Below are 26,055 nucleotides of genomic sequence, written 5' to 3' on the forward strand. Positions count from 1 at the left end.
TATTTCGCAACAAAGCATCCTTCACTCATGCTGCCAAACATACCCTCGTAAAACTGACCATCCTACCAATCCTCGACTTCGGCGATGTCATTTACAAAATAGCTTCCAATACCCTACTCAACAAGCTGGATGCAGTCTATCACAGTGCCATCCGTTTTGTCACCAAAGCCCCCATATACTACCCACCACTGCGACCTGTACGCTCTCGTTGGCTGGCCTTCGCTTCATAATCGTCGCCAAACACATTGGCTCCAGGTCATCTACAAGACTCTACTAGGTAAAGTCCCCCCTTATCTCCGCTCACTGGTCACCATAGCAGCACCCACCTGTAGCACGCGCTCCAGCAGGTATATCTCTCTGGTCACCCCTAAAGCCAACTCCTCCTTTGGTCGTCTATCCTTCCAGTTCTCTGCTGCCAATGACTGGAACGAACTACAAAAATCTCTGAAACTGGAAACACTTATCTCCCTCACTAGCTTTAAGCACCAGCTGTCAGAGCAGCTCACAGATCACTGCACCTGTACATAGCCCATCTATAATTTAGCCCAAACTACTACCTCTTCCCCTACTGTATTTATTTATTTTATTTTATTTATTTTGCTCCTTTGCACCATATTATTTATATTTTATCTTTGAACTTTCTTCAAACTACAAATCTACCATTCCAGTGTTTTTCTTGCTATACTTTATTTACTTTGCCACCATGGCATTTTTTTGCCTTTACCTCCCTTATCTCACATCATTTGCTCACATTGTATATAGTCTTATTTATTAATTTTTTTCTACTGCATCATTGATTGTATGTTGTTTTACTCCATGTGTAACTCTGTGTTTTTGTATGTTGTCGAACTGCTTTGCTTTATCTTGGCCAGGTTGCAATTGTAATTGAGAACTTGTTCTCAACTTGCCTACCTGGTTAAATAAAGGTGAAATAAATAAAAAATAAAAATAAAAAATGTCCAAGAACCAGAAATCTACATATCACATGTCCTAGACCCAGGTGTCTACGTATCATATGTCCTAGACCCAGGTATCTATATATACAATTTTGTATACACAGGTGTCTATGTGTATAATCAGTTGAAGTCGGAAGTTAACATACACTTAGGTTGGAGTCATTAAAACTCGTTTTTCAACCACTCCACAAATGTCTTGTTAACAAACTATAGTTTTGGAAAGTCGGTTAGGACATCTACTTTGTGCATGACACAAGTCATTTTTCTAACAATTGTTTACAGACAGATTATTTCACTTATAATTCACTGTATCACAATTCCAGTGGGTCAGAAGTTTACATACACTAAGTTGACTGTGCCTTTAAACATCTTGGAAAATTCCAGAAAATTATGCCATGGCTTTAGAAGCTTCTGATAGGCTAACTGACATCATTTGAATCAATTGGAGGTGTACCTGTGGATGTATTTCATGGCCTACCTTCAAACTCAGTGCCTCTTTGCTTGACATCATGAGAAAATCAAAAGAAATCAGACAAGACCTCAGAAAAAATAAATGACCTCCACAAGTCTGGTTCATAGCAATTTCCAAACGCCTGAAGGTATCATGTTCATCTGTACAAACAGCAAGTATCAACACCATGGGACTAGGCAGCCGTCATACCGCTCAGGAAGGAGACGTGTTCTGTCTCCTAGAGATGAACGTACTTTGTGCAAAAAGTGCAAATCAATCCCAGAACAACAACAAAGGACTTTGTGAAGATGCTGGAGGAAATAGGTACAAAAGTATCTATATCCACAGTAAAACGAGTCCTATATCGACATAACCTGAAAGGCCGCTCAGCAAGGAAGAAGCCACTGCTCCAAAACCGCCATAAAAAAACCCGACTACGGTTTGCAACTGCACATGGGGACAAAGATCATACTTTTTGGAGGAATGTCCTCTGGTCTGATGAAACAAAAATAGAACTGTTTGGACATAATGATCATCATTAAGTTTGGAGGAAAAAGGGGGAAGCTTGCAAGCCGAAGAACACCATCCCAACCGTGATGCAAGGAGGTGGCAGCGTCATGTTGTGGGGGTGCTTTGCTGCAGGAGGGACTGGTGCACTTCACAAACTAGATGGCATCATGAAGAGGGAAAATTGTGTGGATATATTGAAGCAACATATCAAGACATAAGTCAGGAAGTTAAAGCTCGATCACAAGTGGGTCTTCCAAATGGACAATGACCCCAAGCATACTTCCAAAGTTGTGGCAAAATGGCTTAAGGACAACAAAGTCAAGGTTTTGGAGTGGCCACGACAAAGCCTTGACCTCAGTCCTGTAGAAAATTTGTGGGCAAAACTGAAAAAGGGTGTGCGAGCAAGGAGGCACCAAACCTGACTCAGTTACACCAGCTCTATCAGAAAGAATGGGCCAAAATTCATCCTACTTATTGTGGGAAGCTTGTGGAAGGCTACCCGAAACGTTTGAACCAAGTTAAACCATTTAAAGGCAACGCTGCCAAATCCTAAATTGAGTGTATGTAAACTTCTGACCCACTAGGAATCTGATGCAAGAAATAAAAGCTGATATAAATCATTCTCTCTACTATTATTCTGACATTTCAAATTTTTAAAATAAAGTGGTGATCCTAACTGACCTAAGACAGGGCATATTTACTAGTATTGAATGTCAGGAATTGTGAAAGACAGAGTTTAAATGTATTTGGCTAAGGTGTATGTAAACTTCCGACTTCAACTGCATATCATATGTCATAGACCAAGGAATCAACGTATATATATATATATATATCATATGTCCTAGACCCAGGTATCTATATGTCCTAGACCCAGGTATCTATATGTCCTAGACCCAGATATCTATGTATATATGTATCATATGTCCTAGACCCAGCTATCTGTGTATCATATGTCCTAGACCCAGGTATCTATGTATATATGTATCAAGTGTCCTAGACCCAGCTATCTATGTATCATATGTCCTAGACCCAGGTATGTATGTATCTATACATCATATGTCCTAGACCCAGCTATCTATGTATCATATGTCCTAGACCCAGATATCTATGTATCATATTTCCTAGACCCAGGTATCTATGTATCTATGTATCATGTGTCCTAGACCCAGATATATATGTATCTATGTATCATGTGTCCTAGACCCAGGTATCTATGTATCTATGTATCATGTGTCCTAGACCCAGATATCTATGTATCTATGTATCATGTGTCCTAGACACAGATATCTATGTATATATGTATAATATGTACTAGACCCAGGTATCTGTGTATCATGTGTCCTAGACCCAGGTATTTATGTATAATATGTCCTAGACCCAGCTATCTATGTATCATATGTCCTAGACCCAGGTATCATATATATCATATGTCCTAGACCCAGGTATCTATGTATCATATGTCCTAGACCCAGGTATCATATATATCATATGTCCTTGACCCAGGTATCTATGTATCATATGTCCTAAACCCAGGTATCATATATATCATATGTCCTAGACCCAGGTATCGTATATATCATATGTCCTAGACCCAGGTATCTATATATCATATGTCCTAGACCCAGGTATCGTATATATCATATGTCCTAGACCCAGGTATCTATATAACATGTGTCCTAGACCCAGGAATCATAAATATCATATGTCCTAGACCCAGGTATCTATATATCATATGTCCTAGACCCAGGTATCTGTGTATCTATACATCATATGTCCTCTAGACCCAGATATCTATGTATCTATACATCATATTCCTAGACCCAGGTATCTATATATCATATGTCCCAGACCCAGGTATCTATGTATCATATGTCCTAGACCCAGGTATCTATGTTTAATATGTCCTAGACCCAGGTATCTATGTATCATATGTCCTAGACCCAGGTATCTATGTATAATATATCCTAGACCCAGGTATCTGTGTATCATATGTCCTAGACACAGGAATCTATATATCTATGTATCATGTGTCCTAGACCCAGGTATCATATATATCATATGTCCTAGACCCAGGTATCTATATATCATGTGTCCTAGACCCAGGTATCTATATATCATATGTACTAGACCCAGGTATCTATGTATCATGTGTCCTAGACCCAGATATCTATGTATCATATGTCCTAGACCCAGGTATCATATACATCATATGTCCTAGACCCAGGTATCTATATATCATGTGTCCTAGACCCAGGTATCTATATATCATATGTCCTAGACCCAGGTATCATATATATCATATGTCCTAGACCCAGGTATCATATATATCATGTGTCCTAGACCCAGGTATCTATGTATCATATGTCCTAGACACAGGTATCTATGTATCTATGTATCATGTGTCCTAGACCCAGATATCTATGTATCATATGTCCTAGACCCAGGTATCTATGTATAATATGTCCTAGACCCAGGTATCATATACATCATATGTGCTAGACCCAGGTATCATATACATCATATGTCCTAGACCCAGGTATATTATATATCATATGTCCTAGACCCAGGTATCTATATATCATATGTACTAGACCCAGGTATCTATGTATCATGTGTCCTAGACCCAGATATCTATGTATCATATGTCCTAGACCCAAGTATCATATACATCATATGTCCTAGACCCAGGTATCTATGTATAATATGTCCTAGACCCAGGTATCTGTGTGTCATATGTCCTAGACACAGGTATCTATGTATCTATGTATCATGTGTCCTAGACCCAGATATCTATGTATCATATGTCCTAGACCCAGGTATCATATATATCATATGTCCTAGACCCAGGTATCTATATATCATATGTACTAGACCCAGGTATCTATGTATCATGTGTCCTAGACCCAGATATCTATGTATCATATGTCCTAGACCCAGGTATCATATATATCATATGTCCTAGACCCAGGTATCTATATATCATATGTACTAGACCCAGGTATCTATGTATCATATGTCCTAGACCCAGGTATCATATACCCCATATATCCTAGACCCAGGTATCTATATATCATGTGTCCTAGACCCAGGTATCTATATATCATATGTACTAAACCCAGGTATCTTTGAATTGATTAGAATCTGTATGGCACCTTACATGCAACGTTAACAGTGTTCACATACAGTACAGTTTTCACAGTTACTTTGTACTAATGATTCCTTGGGAGTAGCTGTATAAATGACAGTGATTGTAATTCCCTAATCTATCCATAAAAATAGTAATGATAACCCATTATAAAGATCCATAGCACCAGTACTCAATGGAAATCATTGAAGACGATCGCAGTTAATATTCATAATAAAAGGACAATGAGGTTAAATAAAGGCAGGAACTCATACAATATAATACAATACAACATAATATAATAATATAGAATAAAATAATATAAAATTGAATAGAATAACTTTATTTTTCAGACACTATCTGTTAAAAGTGGTGGTGTGATGTTTCACTCGATAGTCCCTTCTTGCCCACTGGACAGAACTGCCCTTAGCTTGAGTGCTACCACATAATTCACATAATAATGATCAGAAAGAAAAGTGGCACCCTATTCCATATACAGTGCACTATTTGGGACCAGAAAAAAAAACACACACACACACACACACACACACACACACACACACACACACACACACACACACACACACAGACACACACACACACACACACACACACACACACACACACACACACACACACACACACACACACACACACACACACACACACACACACACATCGCTTCACACAAAGACACACACCCACAGTCTGGTTAAAACTACTGCACGATATAGGGGGTTATGACACCACCTCTAATACCAGATTGAAGTATAGCTCAATAAGGTAGCGTGCCTCTGTCCAGATAAAAACACTGATGCAGGACCTCAGCTACTCTGATGTTACACTTACCTAGGAATGCATCCCAAACGGCAGCCTATTCCCTCATAGTGTTGTACTATTGGCCACAGTCCATTGGGATATGGGCAAAAAGTAGTGGACTATAAAGGGCATAGGGTGCCATTTGGGATGCAATTAGAAAGAAATCCTCCAGAACCGATGTGATCAGTGACCTGAGGAACAGATATGACACACAGTGGGCTGTTACACTGTCAATAGCCCCAGGTCAATGGCTATAGAGGTTCTAGGGGCTATAGTGTCTAGGGGTCCAGTCAATGGCTATAGAGGATCTAGGGGACATAGTGTCTAGGGGTCCAGTCAATGGCTATAGGGGTTCTAGGGGCCATAGTGTCTAGGGGTCCAATCAATGGCTATAGGGGTTCTAGGGGCCATAGTGTCTAGGGGTCCAGTCAATGGCTATAGAGGTTCTAGGGGCCATAGTGTCTAGGGGTCCAGTCAATGGCTATAGGGGTTCTAGGGGCCATAGTGTCTAGGGGTCCAGTCAATGGCTATAGGGGTTCTAGTGGCCATAGTGTCTAGGGGTCCAGTCAATGGCTATAGAGGTTCTAGGGGCCATAGTGTCTAGGGGTCCAGTCAATGGCTATAGGGGTTCTAGGGGCCATAGTGTCTAGGGGTCCAGTCAATGGCTATAGGGGTTCTAGGGGCCATAGTGTCTAGGGGTCCAGTCAATGGCTATAGAGGTTCTAGGGGCCATAGTGTCTAGGGGTCCAGTCAATGGCTATAGGGGTTCTAGGGGCCATAGTGTCTAGGGGTCCAGTCAATGGCTATAAGGGTTATAGGGGCCATAGTGTCTAGGGGTCCAGTCAATGGCTATAGGGGTTCTAGGGGCCATAGTGTCCAGAATGATCTCTACTTTTGGTGCTTTTTAAGACTTGGTTCACTGGTTCGCTTCTATTTTTAGTGTCTGCTGCATTGATTTACAGGACATAATAATTTATATCATCTTAGTTTACAGAGTATAGGCCCTTATGTAGTTGTCTAACTTCAAGGTTGTAAGCCCAGTTTTTTAGAGGGACCCAGAGAGAGAGAGAGAGAGAGAGAGAGAGAGAGGGAGGGAGAGAGAGAGAGATGGAGAGAAAGAGAGAGCTCTCTCACACCGAGGCAGATAAAGATAAATCCTCTTATTTCTCTCTGTCAAGTCATCACAGTCTGAAACAAAATACAAATTGAGATTGTAGCAAAAGGCTACGGCAGTCAACTGTTGACTCCAAGGGTTACAGGGGTGATTGAGTGTGGGGTTGAGAGCCTGAGGCTGACGACTAACAGTACTGTTACACAGACAAGGTCGTTTCAGTAGAGAGAATCGCCTCGGCACATAATCCACGTCTCTCTCTCTCTCCTGGCTACTTTGAACACTGGCTGGCCTCTTTGAAATTGATTACGGCTGAGGAACAATACTTGGGGAATAAGATCATCAAGACAGATGGAAGTAGGTTTATATACTTTAGAAAAGACATGATATACAGTTTATAGAAGAGTGTCTCCATTAGGACTGTTTGTGTTCAAGTGATTTATGGTTTTCCTACAATGCCAAATAGTAACATTGGCATCATGGACTGACTCCCAACTCTTTCAGAGACGCTCACTCTAACCTAAAGACACAGAGATTCAGTCTCTTTAATAATCTTTTTTTTTTTATAATCGTCAGCTAAATTCAAAGGACGGAAATCCTATTAAGAGGTCTGCAGTTGTATGAATATGATTAACCTGACAACAACAAAACTAAATAAAACAATAATGTGGTCAACAGTCCTGATAGGTTTCTAAACCATATTGACCAGAGGCTTGGTCCACCTTGATACATTCCCTACATTCTCATCAATAACGCTAAAGACGGGAAAGTTATTTCCTTGTGTATAAAACTAATCTTTTCTTTTTATTGTATTTTAATGAAACAGTAGTTTGTTCTAAGGCTCTAATTCATTCCATTTGTTATGTTTGGACAACTCATTAACGTGATCATCTATTATCATTAGAGAAGGAGATTTTAAGCTTCTTCTCCCTGGAGATGCCGTGGCAACAACGCCGTTCCTTTTCTTCAGTTTGCATTAAAACAAATGTGAACCTGCTGATGCATTAGATTAATGTGCTCACTCAATGCCTGCTACAAAGAAACACTGGTCTAGTCCAGCTTGAAAACTAGAACAAGTTTCTCTCTCTCTCTCTCTCTCTCTCTCTCTCTCTCTCTCTCTCTCTCTCTCTCTCTCTGTGTAAATGCCCCCCTAAGCTCAAACTCACACTCTTCCATGACAAGTAAGATCTCTAACATTCATTAGTCATTATTGTGCATTGTAAGCTATCTCGTGTGAGCTGAGACACATAAGGCAATTGATTCATGAATGGTTCACACCTGATACCCCCAATAGCCCTTCGTGCCTTCTCCCAAACCCTGTAATTCTGTATTTCTTTGTGATTGTAACTTGTATACAGGTAGACCAGAGAAGCCACATCCCTGATTGGCAGATGAGTGACAACCCTGATTAGAAGCACCTGCTGCTCATTGGTTGCTCACCTGTGCTCTCTATGAACACTGTTTTGAATGAAAAAGATTTGCACCTACACACTGAAGAAGGCTGATGAACCAAAACGTCGCTGTAAACTATTCCTGATGTAAACATTATGCTAAATCTTTTTGAGTGTGGACCCATCCCACCTTTTTGCTTATTGTGCTTCACGAAAAGATGATTCATCCTTTTGTTCCATCTACTAAAGCAACAAGGAATAACAGAACGTTCGTATCTATCTGTCATTCAAGGCAATTCGATGTGAAAGAAAGAACGCATAATAAAAGACCTCAGGAATACCGTGGAAATCCTTGAAGGTACACACTGTCTGAATACATGTTTTTCAATTCAGTAAAAGCCAAGGTAGCTTGCTCTGCTCTGACAGGATTATCATATTAACATCAGGCCAGAACACCTCTACACGGTGATCTCTGGATTGGAGTTACAGTACAGTTGTATTAACTACAGAAGAGTGATCCTCCTATCCTCCATGTATTAACTACAGCAGAGTGATCCTCCTATCCTCCATGTATTAACTACAGCAGAGTGATCCTCCTATCCTCCATGTATTAACTACAGCAGAGTGATCCTCCTATCCTTCATGTATTAACTACATCAGAGTGATCCTCCTATCCTCCATGTATTAACTACAGCAGAGTGATCCTCCTATCCCCCATGTCTTAACTCCAGCAGAGTGATCCTCCTATCCTCCATGTATTAACTACAGCAGAGTGATCCTCCTATCCCCCATGTCTTAACTCCAGCAGAGTGATCCTCCTATCCTCCATGTATTAACTACAGCAGAGTGATCCTCCTATCCTCCATGTATTAACTACAACAGAGTGATCCTCCTATCCTCCATGTATTAACTACAGCAGAGTGATCCTCCTATCCTCCATGTATTTAACTACAGCAGAGTGATCCTCCTATCCCCCATGTCTTAACTCCAGCAGTGTTCTTCAGTCCTGTTTCTGGGGACCCCATAGCCAGGTCCCAGATCTGTTTTTGCTGCATCACCAAATCCTATTACAATCACTTAAAGACATCTTTCTCATGAAGGCATCCATGTGTATAGAGGATAGACATCATATGTTGGTTGCAATCTGGTTCAGGTGGTGATTGATATAGTACTGTCATTACTGTAGGCCAAGTAGTAATATGACAACTTGAGTCTTTGAGTCAGCCATGTTTTTTCCTTTAGACCTTTCCCCTAAGAACATATTAATTTCCTATCAAATATGGAAAGTTTTTGTGTCTGTAATTAAAAACTGCCGGGAGTGTAAAGGAAACGTTCCAGCTAGTTTTTTTCTGACACTGATATATTCAACATAGATCATCTTCACTTATTTTGACTTGCTAATTAATCAGCATTATTTATTCTGGGGACAAAACTAACTTTTGTAATTAGTAAATTGCTTTATCTATTACGGCACACTCAGCAAGACTAAGGGGAAACTTTTAATTTGAGCAGGAATAGATAAATGAAGCATTAGCGTTGAAGATTTAACCAATTTAGGTAAATGTATTTCAATTTACAGAAGAACACCTTGTGGGTGGTTAAAGCTTGATATGGATAATGATGTAAGTTAACATTTCATTCTACACCAAAAATCGAGATTTCTTACAGAATACTCCGTTTGTAGCTATTCTCACTGAATTGAATTTGTGGCAACACTAGCCTGGTCACGGATTGGTTTGTTGCAGATTTCAACCACAAATTGATGTCTCAATGATGACCATGTCACATGTTGCCCTCTACCCTGATATTAAGGAGGTTTTGACATGGGAGCAACATTTTGAGAAATACTGTACGCAAGTATATATATATATATATTTATATATATATATATATATAGTCTATCTCTTCAACGTGGTGACAATAGTGATAACAGGACGACAGTCTGGTTTGACATTTCCAAGCTCAACACATAAATAGCAAGCAGACACTTAAAGAGATTGAATGAGATCTTAAGGACTTACAAGTTCATAACATATTGTACAAATTGGAATTCCCAAACATATCCTACAAACTGCAGGACTTTTTATTTCTTTTGGCAGTATGTAAAACATCATACAAAATGGATGACGTTGTAAATAATTGTTTAACACTTTCGTGAGCGCTCCTTTAAAAAACGACTGGCTAAAATGAGAGAAATCCTTTAGAACACATCTTTTATAAAAGGGGGGCGTTTGGGATTGGTGCATCCATTTTTTGGACTTTAAATCTATCTTGAAGAATATAAGTTATACACGCATTATGAGCTTAATTGAACTGTGGGATTGGCCCGTTAAGACAGGAGATCATGAACACTAGACAGCTGTGGAGGTTGGAACCTATTGGTTACATTATGAGCTAAGCACAAGGTAATCACAATTAACTTCCAAGTCATGACACGATCCATCACCAATAACACTCACCCAGTTCCCAATTAAAGCCAAACATATTGCAATACATTCAGGAGAGAGAATGAGTACAATGTAATGGCACATCCTTCACTTGGTTCATTATGGGGCATTATCATGATATTAGAATCCTCTGAAAGGGTGGTTTGGTCAGTCAAGCTTTCAATGTTTTGGGTCTGTTAGCTCTTGAGAACGAGAAGAGGTGGAGCTCAACACTATTCCCTATGTAGTGCACTACTTTTGACAAGGGTCCACATGGCGCTCGTCAAAAAGTAGTGCCCTATGTAGGGAATAGAGTGCCCTTTGGGACATAAGCAGGTTTTTACACTAAAGCCTCCATAGCGCTCTAGTCTGTAAATAGCCTGTAATCTCCCTTCCATCCATTAGAGGAACGACACCAAATACACACGCTAAGTACCTGCTAAATAAATGAGCCAAGGTCTCACTTTAGTTCAATGCCACTTGGAATCTTTATGATGCTTCCAATGCCTTCTGGGGCCTTAGTCATGTCCATTTTGTATTAGTGCAAATGTGTTCCTAAACAAGCGTCAAAGTCATTTCCTATTTTCTAACTACAGTTTTGGTAGTACAGGCCATGCACTGCACTTCAAAATCCGTTCTTTTCACGATGGCTACATATGTTTATATTTTATTTAGCTTTTTTATTTATAACCTCTTAATATGACCTCCACCAAGGCCCGTCTTCGCTGAAGGAAAAGCTGCAGCTAAAAACGAGCAGAGTGTATGTCTACAAATCATCCAGACATCTCGAGCTAATTATCAACCTTACAAAATGACAATGGTTTTAGTTCCTTCAATCATGGCATGGACTCCAAGGCACCTTCTTCCTCTTCAGCGTGATTACACTACAATTGATACCCAGGTAATTGATAATGCCTTTGTGAATAATGCTGTCAATTTGCCCCCTAAATCCCATTTCTGTGGCCATCTGGGCCAGCCTAAATGGCTCCCTGGAGACCTAGAGGTAATAGATGGTAATTACTCACAAGTCATTTACTTTTAGAAGTGTTTAGTGCTTATCTGTTTTACAATTAAAATGGAAACAAGCTGCTTCACATGCTTATTGTAAAATAGTGTGTGCTTTACTTTGCTTGTTCCTGCACCGTTGTCAATACTACACTGTATTATCAGACGTCTTCTCTTTGGCTTCACAGACATATCAGGGTATATCCAGGAAGACAGTTACGTAGCTTTACCTCTGAGCAATGCAAGCCAATTTGGCCATAGTATATGTTCATAATGCATAAAACAAAGTGCTTTCGAATGTGTGTGGTTTCACAAACGTTCACAATAATCTCATAGAAGTTAACGATGACACTATAAACGCACTATAAACCACTACACTTCCTCATATGAAATACTGTAAAAAACAACACTTACTCATATAAAATACTGTAAAACACTACACTTCCTCATGTGAAAAACTGTAAAACACTACACTTCCTTGTAATAATACTGTAAAACACTAAACTTCCTCATATGAAATATTGTAAAACACTACACTTCCTAATATGAAATACTGTAAAATACTACACTTCCTCATGTGAAATACTGTAAAACACTACACTTCCTCGTGAGAAATACTGTGAAACACTACACTTCCTCATATAGTGATCTTGTTGATTTATATTCAAGAAGCTTGAATTAAGACACAGAAGGGTAAGCATAAAGGGGTATGAATTATTTGACTGTAGGGGACACTCCAGTCCCTCTCTCCTACACTTGCTGACACGCTTAAAAACTTCCCCTCCTCTATTGGCGTAAGGACATTATGCAGGTTAACAGATTCAGCCTCTGAGCTCTAAAGGGGAACAGTTTACACTACAGTAATGTGACTAGGTCTGGGTCCGTTTCTACCTAACATATACTTATGTGAACGTCTAGCTGTGTTTTGAAATGCATCTGAAATATTGCTAATTCAGTCACCGAATCCCTAGTTTATGTTGAACTAAACTATAGAATGATTAGAGCCCATGAGACCAGTTCTTTGTGGGAGTGCAAGCGTGCACGTTTGCTTGTGTGTGCACGTGCATGTTTGTGTGTAGGGGGGATACAATGGAAAATAGGGAGTAAGGATTACTTAGCAGTAACCCATTAATGGAGACAGAGGCTTGAGCTTTTGGCACCACCTTATACCTGGTGTACAGCAGTCAACCCCGGTGACTTACCGCTCAGTGTTAAAGGCTATGAAATACCACCTTATACCTGGTGTACAGCAGTCAACCCCGGTGACTTACCGCTCAGTGTTAAAGGCTATAAAATACCACCTTATACCTGGTGTACAGCAGTCAACCCCGGTGACTTACCGCTCAGTGTTAAAGGCTATAAAATACCACCTTATACCTGGTGTACAGCAGTCAACCCCGGTGACTTACCGCTCAGTGTTAAAGGCTATGAAATACCACCTTATACCTGGTGTACAGCAGTCAACCCCGGTGACTTACTGCTCAGTGTTAAAGGCTATAAAATACCACCTTATACCTGGTGTACAGCAGTCAACCCCGGTGACTTACTGCTCAGTGTTAAAGGCTATGAAATACCACCTTATACCTGGTGTACAGCAGTCAACCCCGGTGGCTTACTGCTCAGTGTTAAAGGCTATGAAATACCACCTTATACCTGGTGTACAGCAGTCAACCCCGGTGACTTACTGCTCAGTGTTAAAGGCTATGAAAGGCACTGATGATGGGGAGGCAGATATTTCAGATCAAAGACACACAGAGTCCTGAGTGTGAATATACAGCCTTCTCTTATGAGGGTATCCAAGGACACCTAGGGCTACGTCCCAAATGGAACCCTATACCCTTTAAAGTGCAATGCTTTTGCCAGGTCCCATAGGGAATAGGGAGCCATTTGAGACGCAATCCTGCCAGGCTACATTGTTTCTTATTGGAGCAGAAATGTCTTTCCTACATTATGTGGTGTAGCTGGACACAGAGAGAGGAGGAGAAAAGAGGAGAGGAGAGGAGAGGAGAGGAGATATAGAACCAGACTGAGACTCCGCCATGACACTGTGACATGTTCAGATCCACTCCAGTGAACTGTGCCTTGCACAACAACATGAAACAAGGAAATGAGCCACAAACACTGCTTTCCTGACCCCTTAGCGACCCAAACATGCACTCTCACATGAGTGTGTGTGAGTGTGTGTGTACACACACACAAACACTCGCGCATGCACGCACACATGTACTCACACATACACTCACGCGCACGTACGTACTCACGCGCACAATCACACACACATTTATATTCAAACCCAGAAGATCAATGATATACAAAACCATTTGATAAAGCCAAGCTGTAAGAAGTCAACAGATTGGTGAGGGGTTAGTTTTAGTATATTCTAAGGCTGTATGTATACTGAGCAACAATATAAATGCAACATGTAAAGTGTTGGTCTGTTTCATGAGCTGAAATAAACGATTTTCGTACACACAAAAAGCTTATTTCTCAAAATGTTTGTTCACAAATTTGTTTACATCCCTGTTAATGAGCATTTCTCCTTTGTCAAGATAATCTATTCACCTGACTGGTTTGGCATATCAAGAAGCTGATTAAATAGCATGATCACTACACAGGTGCACCTTGTGCTGGGGACAAAAAAAAGCCACTCTAAAATGTGCAGTTTTGTCAAACAACACAATGCCACAGATGTCTCAAGTGTTGAGGGAGTGTGCAATTGGCATGCTGACTGCAGGAATGTCCACCAGAGCTGTTACCAGAGAATTTAATGTTTATTTCTCTACCATACCATATGTTGTTTTTGAGAATTTGGCAGTACGTCCAACCGGCCTCACAACCGCAGACCTCGTGTAACCATGCCAGCCCAAGACCTGCATATCGGATTTATTCACCTGCGGAACGGTCAGAGACCAGCCACCCGGACAGCTGATGAAACCAAAGAATTTCTGCACAAACTGTCGGAGACCGTCTCAAGCTCATGTGCGTGCTCGTCGTCCTCACCAGGGTCTTGACCTGACTACAGTTCGACGTCGTAACCGACTTCAGTGGGCAAATGCTCACCTTTGATGGCCACTGGCACGCTGAAGAAGTGTGCTCTTCACAAATGTATCTCAGTTTCAACTGTACCGGGCAGATGGCAGACAGCGTGTATTGCGTCATGTGGGCGAGCGATTTGCTGATGTCTACGTGGTGAACAGAGTGACGTGGGGTTACGTTATGGGCAGGCATAAGCTACAGACAACAAACACAATTGCATTTTATTGATGGCAATTTGAATGCAGAGAGATACCGTGACAAAATCCTGAGGACCATTGTCATGCCATTAATCCGCCGCCATCACCTCATGTTTCAGCATGATAATGCATGCCCCCATTTTGCAAGGATCTGTACACAATTTCTGGAAGGTGAAAATGGCCACCTGTTGAGCATGTTTGGGATGCTCTGGATCGACATGTACGACAGCTTGTTCCAGTTCCCACCAATATCCTGCAACTTCGCACAGCCGTTGAAGAGGAGTGAGACAACATTCCGCAGGCCACAGTCAACAGCCTGATCAACTCTATGTGAAGGAGATGTGTCAAACTGCATGAGGCAAAGGGTGGTCACACCAGATACTGACTGGTTTTAAGGTGTCTGTGACAAACACATGCATATCTGTATTCCCATATCTGTACGTGAAATCCATAGATTAGGGCTTAATTAATTAATTAATTTTAATTGACTGATTTCCTTATGTGAACTGTAACTCAGTAAAATCTTTTAAAATGTTGCATGTTGTGTTTATATTTTTGTTCAGTACATAGACCCCTTGACTTCTTCCACATTTTGTTACATTACAGCCTTATTCTAAAATGGATTAAATAAAACAAAATCCTTCGCAATCTACACACAATACCCCATAATGACAAAGCAAAAACAGGTTTTTAGAAATGTTTGCAAATTTATTAAAAAACAAAAATACCTTATTTACATAAGTATTCAAACCCTTTGCTATTAGACTCAAAATTGAGCTCAGGTGCCTACTGTTTCCATTGATCCTCCTTGAGACGTTTCTACAACTTGATTGGAGTCCACCTGTGGTAAATCCAATGAATTGGGCATGATTTGGAAAGGCACACAACTGTCTATTTAAGGTCACACAGTTGACAGTGCATGTCAGAGCAAAAACCAAGACATGAGGTCGAAGGAATTGTCCATAGAGCACTCCACCAATCAGGCCTTTACAGTAGAGTGACCAGACGGAAGCCACTCCTCAGTAAAAGGCACATGACAGCCTGCTTGGAGTTTGCTAAAAGGCACCTAAAGGACTCTCAGACCATGAGAAACAAGATTCTCTGGTCTGATTAAACCAAGATTGAACTCTTTGGCCTGAATGTCTAGCGTCACATCTGGAGGAAACCTGGCACCACTCATACGGTGAAGCATGGTGGTGGCAGCATCATGCTGTTGGGATGTTTTTCAGCAGCAGGGACTGGGAGACAGGTCAGGATTGAGGGAAAGATGAACGGAGCAAAGTACAGAGAGATCCATGATGAAAACCTGTTCCAGAGCGCTCAGGACCTCAGACTGGGGCAAAAGTTCACCTTCCAACAGGACAACAACCCTAAGCACACAGACAAGACAATGCAGGAGTGGCTTTGGGACAAGTCTCTGAATGTCCTTGAGTGGACCAGCCAGAGCCTGGACTCAAACCCGATCTAACATTACTGGAGAGACCTGAAAATAGCTCTGCAGTAACGCTCCCCTTCCAACCTGACAGAGCTTGAGAGGATCTGCAGAGAATAACGGGAGAGACTCCTCAAATATAGAGGGTTAGAGGGTTAGGGTTAGGGTTAGGGTTCGGGTTAGAGGGTTAGGGTTAGGGTTAGGGTTAGAGGGTTAGGGTTAGGGTTAGAGGGTTTTAGGGTTAGAGGGTTAGGGTTAGGGTAGGGTTAGGGTAGGGTTAGGGTTAGAGGATTTAGGGTAGGGTTAGAGGGTTAGGGTTAGGGGTAGGGTTAGAGGGTTAGGGTTAGAGGATTGGGGTAGGGTTAGAGGGTTAGGGTTAGAGGGTTAGGGTTAGTGAGTTAGGGTAGGGTTAGAGGGTTAGGGGTAGGGTTAGGGTTAGGGGTAGGGTTAGGGTTAGAGGGCTAGGGTTAGAGGGTTAGGGGTAGGGTTAGGGTTAGAGGGTTAGGGTTGGGTTAGAGGGTTAGGGTTCGGGTTAGGGTTAGGGGTAGGGTTAGGGGTAGGGTTAGAGGGTTAGGGTGAGGGGGTTAGGGTTAGGGTTAGGGGGTTAGGGTTAGGGTTAGGGTTAGAGGGTGAGGGTTAGAGGATGAAGGTTAGGGTTAAGGTTAGGGTTAGGGGGTTAGGATTAGGGTTAGAGGGTTAGGGTTCGAGGGTAAGGGTTAGGGGGTTAGGGTTAGGGTTAGGGGGTTAGGGTTAGGGTTAGGGTTAGCGTTAGGGTTAGGGTTAGAGGGTTAGGGTTAGTGTTAGAGTTAGGGTTAGAGTTAGGTTTATGATAAATTCTTTTTTTTTGTGTTTTTTTTACCCTGTGTTGCACTGGCCTATTGTTATCTCTGTTATTTTTTCCAGTCTGGTGTTTATTGGGAGGGTTGTGTTTGTGAATATGTAAAATGTATGAATAGTTTCCCTACTTATATTTTGCCATTTAATCCAAGTGGAGCCAGAGATCTAAGGTTGGCTATCCACTTGGATTCTGCGGCCTTTCTCTGGGCTATGGTCCAGGTAGAGACCGTTTCTAGCCCAGTGATATTGAGGTGTATAATATGGTGTGTTTGGAGTGTGTAACTAAATGTGTGGACAGTTTGATATTGGTGATTGTATATAAATGTTGTTTGAGACGTGTTAGAATTGTCGATCCAGTTTCCCCCACATAGATTTTTTTGCATAATGCACAGGTGATTGCATAAACTATGTTAGTGCTGTTTATGTTCATCAGTTGTGTGATTTTGCTACCGGTGTGTGCGTATGGGTTGTGTATGTTTGTCAGTTGTCTGTAGTAGTGGCTTTGAGTGGGTACTGGGGGAGAGGGCCTGTTTGAAAATGTTGCATTGACTAGGAGATCCTTCAGATTGGGGTTCCTCCTGTATGCTGAGATCGGTTGGAATGGTTGTAGTGGGGGGAAGGCATGTTGTGTGTTAGAAAATGCGCTTTTCAATCTTGAGTGTATGCGTTGGTTTATGTGTGAATAGGTGCTGATGATTGGTAGCCTCTTGGGTTCCGGCCCCGTACCCAATGTGGGAATGGGGTTTCTAGGGGAAGTCTGGGGGTTGGGGTTAGGGTTAGGATTAGGGTTGTGGTTAGGGGTAGAGTTAGGGTTAGGGTTGGGGTTAGGGTTAGGGTTAGGGTTAGAGGGTTAGGGTTAGGGGGTTAGGGTTAGAGGGTTAGGGTTAGAGGGTTAGGGTTAGAGGGTTAGAGGGTTAGGGTTAGGGTTAGAGGGTTAGAGGGTTAGGGTTAGAGGGTTAGGGTTAGGGTTAGAGGGTTAGGTTTAGGGTTTGGGTTAGGGGGTTAGGGTTAGAGGGTTAGGGTTAGGGTTAGAGGGTTAGGGTTAGGGTTAGAGGGTTAGGGTTAGAGGGTTAGGGTTAGAGGGTTAGGGTTAGAGGGTTAGGGTTAGAGGGTTAGGGTTAGGGTTAGGGTTAGAGGGTTAGGGTTAGGGTTAGAGGGTTAGGGTTAGGGTTAGGGTTGGGGTTAGAGTTAGTATATTCCATGGCGGTTTATAGCTGCACTAAGGCTGTAGATCTATGTGTTCATCTTGGTTAGTGCTGTGATCTGACAAGGCTCCAGTGAAAGGGAATGATGCGTCCTCCACAGGGCTTCTCTCTAAATGAGAGGCATTGCCCCTGTTAGAAAGAGGTTAATAGTCATTTGTTAAAAAATAAATAAATAAAAACATTGGTGTGTCTGACTTCGGGAGAAAACGGAAGAAGACAACCAACAACCAACCATTGCCTTTGGTTTTGCTGTCTGGTTTGGTTTTAGAGTAACGTTCACTTTTCCTGCGTGGGTAAAAAAAAAAAAATGCTTAAACATTTTAATTTTACAGTGTTAAAAGATTTAATGTTCCTTTGTCTGGTAGCCTGCAGGCAAGAATCAATGACATTTTAAATAATTGTTGTTACGGGGTAATCTCCAGAGGGGAGAACGGGGGTACAAAAAACTGTAGAGAAGATCTGAGTAAATTACTGTGTCAGCTTCTATTTATTTGCGACAGGATAGCCAGAGGCAGCACTCCCAGCCTGTGTCCCAAATGGCTCCGTATTCCCTATATAGTGCACCCATAGGTTCAAAAGTAGTACACTATATAGGAAATAGGGAGCCATTTGGAACAGAGCCCCAGATAGCCATTAGAGAGGCCGGGCCAAGCCATAAAGAGAGAGAGAGTGAGTGAGAGAGAGAGAGAAAGAGAGAGAGAGAGAGAGAGAGAGAGAGACTCAGTAGCCATTGTGGAAAGTTAGCGTGTAATGTAAAGTACTCCCTGTGGAGGGAGAGGAGGGCAGGCATACTGAGATGAGACATGGGAGGAAGAACCAATTATAGCTTCACAAATCCTTTCCTTTCACAGGGATAGGCCATAAAGAGGTTGTCATAGATACTACTGTACATCCACTGGCAGGTATAACATATCAATATCAGGGCTTCATTCAGACGTTATTGTCAGACAACACTTATGTAAGTGGAACAGTAAAGGTAGTTTCATCTGTAGGTAGCTTGGGGTACAGATGATAGGCTGTCATACTGAAAATATACATGTTCAATCCTGGTTAGTTTTTACATTTCTGTTGTTATTCTCTGTAACCATAGAGATGTGGTTCTGTTTACAACGGTGTGTATAGACTATATCTAATATATTTGGTGTGTTTATACATATATAGACTATATATAAGATATTGGATGTGTTTGTACGGCTGTATAGACTACATCTAAGATATTTGGTGTGTTAATATGGCTGTATATACTACATCTAAGACATTTGGTGTGTTAATACGGCTGTATAGACTACATTTAAGACATTTGGTGTGTTAATATGGCTGTATAGACTACATATAAGACATTTGGTGTGTTAATACAGCTGTATAGACTACATATAAGACATTTGGTGTGTTAATACGGCTGTATAGACTATATATAAGACATTTGGTGTGTTAATATGGCTGTATAGACTATATATAAGACATTTGGTGTGTTAATATGGCTGTATAGACTACATCTAAGACATTTGGTGTGTTAATACGGCTGTATATACTATATATAAGACATTTGGTGTGTTAATATGGCTGTATAGACTACATCTAAGACATTTGGTGTGTTAATACGGCTGTATAGACTATATATAAGACCTTTGGTGTGTTAATATGGCTGTATAGACTTCATCTAAGACATTTGGTGTGTTAATATGGCTGTATAGACTATATATAAGACATTTGGTGTGTTAATACGGCTGTATAGACTATATATAAGACATTTGGTGTGTTAATATGGCTGTATAGACTACATATAAGAGATTTGGTGTGTTAATATGGCTGTATAGACTACATATAAGACATTTGGTGTGTTAATACGGCTGTATGGACTACATATAAGACATTTGGTGTGTTAATATGGCTGTATAGACTATATATAAGACATTTGGTGTGTTAATACGGCTGTATAGACTACATATAAGACATTTGGTGTGTCAATATGGCTGTATAGACTACATATAAGACATTTGGTGTGTTAATATGGCTGTATAGACTACATATAAGACATTTGGTGTGTTAATACGGCTGTATAGACTACATATAAGACATTTGGTGTGTTAATATGGCTGTATAGACTACATCTAATGAGCAAAACACTGATCCGTAGACAGAATATAACAACTCCTCCTCGGAGCGACTGATTAAAATTATAATTTTATGAACATGGTGGAAAAACACAATTCATTCTAAATTAAATCACGTAAACCTGCTTAACAATATGTCCTAATATCCTACGCATTAGCTGTCTAGTCCTTTTTATTCTATTTACAGAAATCCCTGACCAATTTAATTTAAGTGACAAAAAATGTGCAGAAATAATAATATAATAACAGGAATAATAGCGTGGCAATAAATATGCATTTTCTTCACTCATAGCCAATCAAATATTAGTATTATATAGGGATTAAAAAGTCAACTGCTTCCTTTGGTTAAATATGCTATGCTAAGTGCTAACCAGTGAAAGCTTGACTTTTTAATCCTGGATTTAGAAAGGTGGGGGGTTAAATAAAGAATCAAACAATGAACAGGAAGTACGGATGAAAAGAGAAAAGAGCCTGCATTAATTAGATGACACTGATAGGCCACAGTAGCACTGAGGAGGACGGACGACGACAAGGGGAGAAGAGTGTGAAAAAAAAAGAAAAAAAGGATTGAAAGTGTTTGTAATGTCTGCCAAACAAACGCTGCAGGTCCCTGCGGGAAAGAGATTATTACGGGCTCTGTGTCTGTCAAATGTGTGAACACAATACAGAGGAGAAGAGGAGAGGGCCCCGAGGCGTTGCTGCTGCTGCTGCTGCCTCTGAGGGCCACGAGGGCCCGGCGACGACGACGCTGTCCTCTCCGCAGCAACCACGGCCCTGCCAAAGAATGTCTGTAATCCGCAGGCTGACTGGGGTGATCCCGTGGCTTTCCCTGGCAATGCAGCAGGCTTCCCTATTGTCGGCAAGCCTCAAAGAAGAGAATGAGGTAGCCAGGAGAGGGGGAGGGATGGGGGGCGGAAGAGGAGGAGAGGGAGAGGTGGTGAGCCTTTTCTCAGCCCTACCCATATGAAAGCTCCCCCGCTATCGTCCGAAAAGTACAATTGCACTTTTCTTGATCTTTTGTGCGGTCATGTTGACTGTGGTTATTGACTAAGCAGCTAGACATGGAAAGGATATGACCCCTTCCCTCCTCCTCCTTCAGATTTCCTCCAGGCCACCAGGACAGGAGAGGAAGCAGGCCTGAGGTTTACATGTAGCATTAGACTTAAAAAGGAGTTTGAGGAGGGCTTATGCAACAAAGGGAAGAGTTAGCTGGGGAGGGGTGGAGCCTGTGGTGGCCTACTGACAAAGACAGAGACAACACAATGGCCAGCCGGCCAGAAAATGACCAAGACTCTAGGAGAAAAAGTTGAGAGAAACAAAAAAACAAGAAAAGAAAGGTATGTTTCTCCCTTCCCTCAGTCAGTGTGGGATATTTGTCCTCCCTTCTTTCTCCCCTCAAACAGATGCTAAGGCAGATGGTCACGAATGAACAGAAATTGGGCGAAGAAGAAATGAGACAGTATATTAGTAGTCCGGGGAGGGTGGACATCATGAAATAAAGATGAAAGTGGCAGCGCGGTGGGGAGCGACTGTAAATACCCTCTCAGACAGGTGTTGGAGGGGTTAGAAGGGCGTAAGGCGGGATGATGGAAGCGTACGGTGACTAACGGTCGCTGAGGTTAGGTGTTGAGCTGTACGTCAGTCCCTCTAGGATTTCGATGGGGAATTTTTTGGTGGTATTTGCAGGCAAAAATGCTTGGTTTTGCTGCGGTAATTCTGACATTTTCCATTGGCAATATTCAACGATTTTGTCCAATCTGTTGAGAAAATGCTCTGGCGAGGGAAAATGTTTGTTGACGTCTGGCTTGAATGAAACATATTATGCGGTAAATGTGCTGTTATTGGTTGAAATTGCAAGACGTCTTTTTGTACTGCAGTGATGGGTCAGTTTTGTGCGATAATATTGCAATTATTTGACTGTTTAATGCGATAATACAACTGGTCACCTTTGCAAGCCCTCATATAATATACAAGAAATAGTTGATTTTGCCCCCCAAAATTGCGATATCACAATCCTGGAAGTAATGATACGTACTGGACCCTTGCAGGGACGTCAGAGAGGCTGAGGCCCACAACAGACCAGCAAGGCCCTGGGTGGCTGTCTGCAGGGTGGTTAGGGAGGCTGAGGCCAACAACAGACCATCAAGGCCCTGGGTGGCTGTCTGCAGGGTGGTCAGGGAGGCTGAGGCCCACAACAGACCAGCAAGGCCCTGGGTGGCTGTCTGCAGGGTGGTTAGGGAGGCTGAGGCCCACAACAGACCATCAAGGCCCTGGGTGGCTGTCTGCAGGGTGGTCAGGGAGGCTGAGGCCCACAACAGACCATCAAGGCCCTGGGTGGCTGTCTGCAGGGTGGTCAGAGAGGCTGAGGCCCACAACAGACCATCAAGGCCCTGGGTGGCTGTCTGCAGGGTGGTTAGGGAGGCTGAGGCCCACAACAGACCAGCAAGGCCCTGGGTGGCTGTCTGCAGGGTGGTTAGGGAGGCTGAGGCCCACAACAGACCATCAAGGCCCTGGGTGGCTGTCTGCAGGGTGGTCAGGGAGGCTGAGGCCCACAACAGACCAGCAAGGCCCTGGGTGGCTGTCTGCAGGGTGGTCAGGGAGGCTGAGGCCCACAACAGACCATCAAGGCCCTGGGTGGCTGTCTGCAGGGTGGTCAGGGAGGCTGAGGCCCACAACAGACCAGCAAGGCCCTGGATGGCTGTTTGCATGGTGGTCAGGGAGGCTGAGGCCCACAACAGACCAGCAAGGCCCTGGGTGGCTGTCTGCAGGGTGGTTAGGGAGGCTGAGGCCCACAACAGACCATCAAGGCCCTGGGTGGCTGTTTGCATGGTGGTCAGGGAGGCTGAGGCCTACAACAGACTAGCAAGGCCCTGGGTGGCTGTCTGCAGGGTGGTTAGGGAGGCTGAGGCCTACAACAGACCATCAAGGCCCTGGGTGGCTGTCTGCAGGGTGGTTAGGGAGGCTGAGGCCCACAACAGACCATCAAGGCCCTGGGTGGCTGTCTGCATGGTGGTCAGGGAGGCTGAGGCCTAAAACAGACCATCAAGGCCCTGGGTGGCTGTCTGCAGGGTGGTTAGGGAGGCTGAGGCCCACAACAGACCATCAAGGCCCTGGGTGGCTGTCTGCATGGTGGTCAGGGAGGCTGAGGCCTAAAACAGACCATCAAGGCCCTGGGTGGCTGTCTGCAGGGTGGTTAGGGAGGCTGAGGCCCACAACAGACCAGCAGGGCCCTGGGTGGCTGTCTGCAGGGTGGTCAGGGAGGCTGAGGCCCACAACAGACTAGCAAGGCCCTGGGTGTGGCTGGCTGTTACTGATAATCAGGTGTGGGGCAGATTCAACCTAGCCAGGTCCCAGATCTGTTTACACGTTCTTGCCAGCTCCTTTGGCGTGACAATGACTGTAGTAGTTGGAAATACAGCACAAACTGATCTGGTTAAAAGCTAGATCAGATTCAACCAGTACAAAGTGATCTGTTTCCAGGCTAGATCAGATTCAACCAGTACTAACTGATCTGGGTCCAGGCTAGATCAGATTCAACCAGTACTAACCAATCTGGGTCCAGGCTAGATAAGATTCAACCAGTACTAACCGATCTGGGTCCAGGCTAGATTAGATTCAACCAGTACTAACTGATCTGGGTCCAGGCTAGATCAGATTCAACCAGTACTAACTGATCTAGGTCCAGGCTAGATTAGATTCAACCAGTACTAACCGATCTGGGTCCAGTCTAGATTAGATTCAACCAGTACTAACCGATCTGGGTCCAGGCTAGATCAGATTCAACCAGTACTAACCGATCTGGGTCCAGTCTAGATTAGATTCAACCAGTACTAACCGATCTGGGTCCAGGCTAGATCAGATTCAACCAGTACTAACTGATCTGGGTCCAGGCTAGATCAGATTCAACCAGTACTATTTAATCTGATGATGCTAGTGACTAGCCTTTGCCTCTACAAATGGATTATTGTAGAGTCAGCTGGCTTTTAGTAGCTTTTTAAGTTATCTGAGGCAGATTAACTGGCAGCATTAGAGTGATTTAGCATTAAGTCCGGAAATACGGTGCTCAATCAGCTAATAAATTAAATTCCAGTTTTCCTCAGTGATGGTCAGGGTCCTAACATATTTTGTTAAAGTTGTTTACATTTGACTGTATTTTGAGTGCTTTGAACTATTCATTTGTTGCACCCTTTTTCCAGCCAGCCGATCATGTCACATAATAACCCTTCCACTGGGGGAAGACAGTATACGATACGAGGCTATTACAACGAGAAACCCTGGATTTATATATGTATGTATACGGTACATGAGGTTTGAAGAGCTGGACAGATACAGAGGTAGCGAAGGAGAAGACTGGGACTGTCAATCCAATGGTTCCCTATCACCTACACTATCCCTTTAAACATAGTGCACTTTATAGTGACTAGGATGCCTTTAGGGACGCGGTCTGGATTAAGACTACATAACACAACATTAGAAGCAGTAATTCTGCCTGCTGCCTTTTAGATTGATCTGGTCCAGGCTGGGGGGAAAGCATGCACTTTGTCTTCTGACATGAGAACAGCATCTCAAGTGTTTCACCATTCCAGAGGGGAAAAGAAGTGGAATTGGTGTTTTTACATTTCTGTATCATTCTCCTGCCCATAAGGAATATGGATAACAAATGGAATATTCAGCCCTCCATTGTCTGATTGATTTCTTTTATTATCTAGCCAATATCACCCAGGCAGTTTAAAGGATCGCTCTGCTTCAATTCAAACCCCTCTCCTCCTCTCTCTCTCTCTCTCATCCTCCCTCTCCTCTCTATCCTCCTTTCTCTCCTCCTCTCTATCCTCCTTTCTCTCCTCCTCTCTATCCTCCTCTCTCTCTCCTCCTCTCTATCCTTCTCTCTCTCTCCTCCTCTCTCTCCTCCTCTCTCTCTCTCGCTCTCTCTCCCTCCCTCTCTATTTCTTTCTCCTCTCTCTCTCTCTCTCTCTCCTCTCTCTCTCTCTCTCTCTCTCTCTCTCTCTCTCTCTCTCTCTCTCTCTCTCTTTCTCTCTCTCTCTCTCTCTCTCTCTCTCGGGGCTCTGACAGCTTATCAATGTTATGCAGCATAAACAGGTCAGGATGCGTCTGAGGAGCGTTCCAATATGTTATACTTTAAGGTTTTCAGGATGCAGAATTTCTAAATAGAAATTGAAAAAAGATAAACAGAAACAGAAGGAAGGTCCTGAAGGGGATATGGCCTACCTTAGAGAGAATCTTTGGCTTCAGAAATGATACATTTGCAACCCGTCCATTTTTTAAATGGTGGGAACAAAATGTTATTATTTCCAAACCAACCAGAGACCCTTATATACAGTACACCGTGTCTCAACCTGTAAGTAATATTACCATCCCGGAGAAGATGTGTGAGTGACGGACGTTTAGACTGGTTTTGTTTGGGGTTCAGTGTTGTAGGAGCA

The sequence above is a fragment of the Salmo salar genome, chromosome 18 (assembly GCF_965601325.2).
Source record: "Salmo salar chromosome 18, fSalSal1, whole genome shotgun sequence".
Classification (NCBI taxonomy): Eukaryota; Metazoa; Chordata; class Actinopteri; order Salmoniformes; family Salmonidae; genus Salmo; species Salmo salar.